The sequence below is a fragment of the Procambarus clarkii genome, chromosome 82 (genome assembly GCF_040958095.1).
Source record: "Procambarus clarkii isolate CNS0578487 chromosome 82, FALCON_Pclarkii_2.0, whole genome shotgun sequence".
NCBI lineage: Eukaryota > Metazoa > Arthropoda > Malacostraca > Decapoda > Cambaridae > Procambarus > Procambarus clarkii.
Window position 1 is genome coordinate 3,193,569 of NC_091231.1, and position 2,657 is coordinate 3,196,225.

A 2,657-nucleotide genomic window follows, 5' to 3' on the forward strand; every position below is an offset into this window, starting at 1 on the left:
CTGCTCCCACCACCACCACCACCACCTGGCTGTGTCTGCTCCCACCACCACCTGGCTGTGTCTGCTCCCACCACCACCACCACCTGGCTGTGTCTGCTGCTCCCACCACCACCACCACCACCACCTGGCTGTGTCTGCTCCCACCACCACCACCACCTGGCTGTGTCTGCTGCTCCCACCACCACCACCACCACCTGGCTGTATCTGCTCCCACCACCACCTGGCTGTGTCTGCTCCCACCACCACCTGGCTGTGTCTGCTGCTCCACCTAATAATATCGAGGTTTTAGCCCCTCTGAAACATCTCTCACCTTGCGAATACTTTTTAAAAAGTATAAATTTGTATTTCTATTTTAAAAGACGTTTTAATTTAGCAATAAAGTTCCTATTTCTCCATTACACCGCTTGTACTCAGACTTAAGGAGCACAACACGACACTACAAGATGACCGGGACAAACTCAAACAACACGGTCCATCATATGGATATTAGAGTTTAACTCAGACAAGTGTAATGTAGGGAGGAGGAGGCCACCAGATGCAAGGTATCTTTTGGGAGACGAACACCTTCTCAAGAGCCAGAGAGAAAGACATGTGTGGGGGGGGGGATATTACGCCAGGTGCACCAGGGACCCGAAATTGGGACACGGTGGCACTAGACTAGTAAATAGGTCACCGTAGACCCAGATATAGTGAGGAAATAGTGAACCGGAAATTGTGAGGCGGGAGACGGGCAAATCAGACACGGTGCACAGCGATGGGGGGAGGGGGAGGGGTGAGAGGTAGGGGGGAGGGGAGGAGGGGGAGGGGAGAGATGGGGGAAGAGGCCAGGAGGGGGGGCGGGGGGTTGAGAGGGGGTCAAGTAATAGGTCCGGCGTCTAAAGGCATTTCCGGAGAGGCCCCGATGCCGTGCTTCAGGTGTGACCCCCCCCCACCTTCCCCCCTCCCCATCGACCACATGGGGAGGGGGTACTGGTAAGGGGGGGGGATAATATCAGATGTACCCCGATAACATGCAACAAATACAACAATATACATCAACACAACACACTCAGCAAGGAGCACATACAGCATCACATACATCAGCCTCCTCCCCCCTCACACAGCACGATAAACAGTAAACAATGATCAACAACAGCAACAATAATATATTATGATACACTAACGTCCAACGCCGCCATTAACCCCCCCCCCCTTTCCCACCACCGACTCCCCCCCCTCCCTCACCACCACAACAACCATCCAAGTCTTTATAACTGTCTTAAGAGGCGTCAAAGCTCGAGTGGAAGTGGTGCCCCACACAGCACCGCTCCTGTGTCAGGTAAGCTACGGGCTCACCATAGCCCGTGCTACTTGCCCCCGCTCCTGTGCCAGGTATGCTACTGGCTCACCATAGCCCGTGCTACTTGCCCCCGCTCCTGTGTCAGGTAAGCTACGGGCTCACCATAGCCCGTGCTACTTGGAACTTGTTCCGAGTAGCTGAATCTATAACAACAACGTAAAAGCTCTCAATTCAGGAGGCGGCGGTGAAGAACAGAGCGCTTGTTAGACGTAAGGCAACTGGTTCCCTGGTGACCGTGGCCGCCATTGACAACAGCAACAGAACGGAAAATGAAAGATATTCCTTGATTAAATATGTCGCATATTATGGTTGACCGTAAATTAGAACGGATTCCTGATGTAAGGGAGCCAGTCGGCCGAGCGGAGAGCACACTGGACTTGTGATCCTGTGGTCCTGGGATCGATCCCGGGCGCCGGCAAGAAACAATGGGCACAGTTCCTTTCGCCCTATGCCTCTGTTACCTAGCAGTAAAATAGGTACCTGGGTGTTAGTCAGCTGTCACGGGCTGCTTCCTCGGGGTGGAGGCCTGGTCGAGGACCGGGCCGCGGGGACACTAAAGCCCCGAAATCCTCAAGATAACCTCAAGATAACCTCCCCTAAATGGTCAGTGCGTCAGGTCTGTAGTGACCAGCGGTAGAACGGGGTCGACCGCTGGATGAAATGGACTCGAGTCGAGGACGGGTTGGCTTCTGTAACCCTGTAGTTGTTGTTAAAGATTCACTACCTGGAACAAAAAGTTCCAAGTAACACGGGCTATGGCGAGCCCGCAGTGCCTTTATATTTTCTGTAACCCTTTGCCCTCTTGTATATTCAAAACAATACATACATTATCGTACCTCACCACGTACCTCATTTCTAAGGGAGGGAGATATGAGGGGGATTCTGGGGCGTGAACAATGACATAATAAAGGTAGGAATTTGGAGGGTAGAAATAGCCTAAGCTTCTCTATCCCTTTGAGACGTATTTTATTGTCTCAATAAACGGACTTGAACTTGAATGACAGGAAGTAATTACCCTAAGAAAGCACCAAGCCTGGACCACTCTTAAGGAACGTCTGAGACACAGGACAAAGACACAATTCACGAAGACAATACAGAACTTAAGGGCTTAGATCTGAGATCAATGTAACCCGATGCAATATCATGATGAAATATAGAATTTCAGGAGATACCACTTGCAACCTTCAAGAGAATGTATACATCTGCTTTATGATAAGGTTTCTTGTGTGTCATCTTGCAACATTGACCAACATCTCAAAATCTCCTCTATGGCAAGATTTTGAAGGACAATATTCTGAGCGAGGTAGTCAGGACCAAC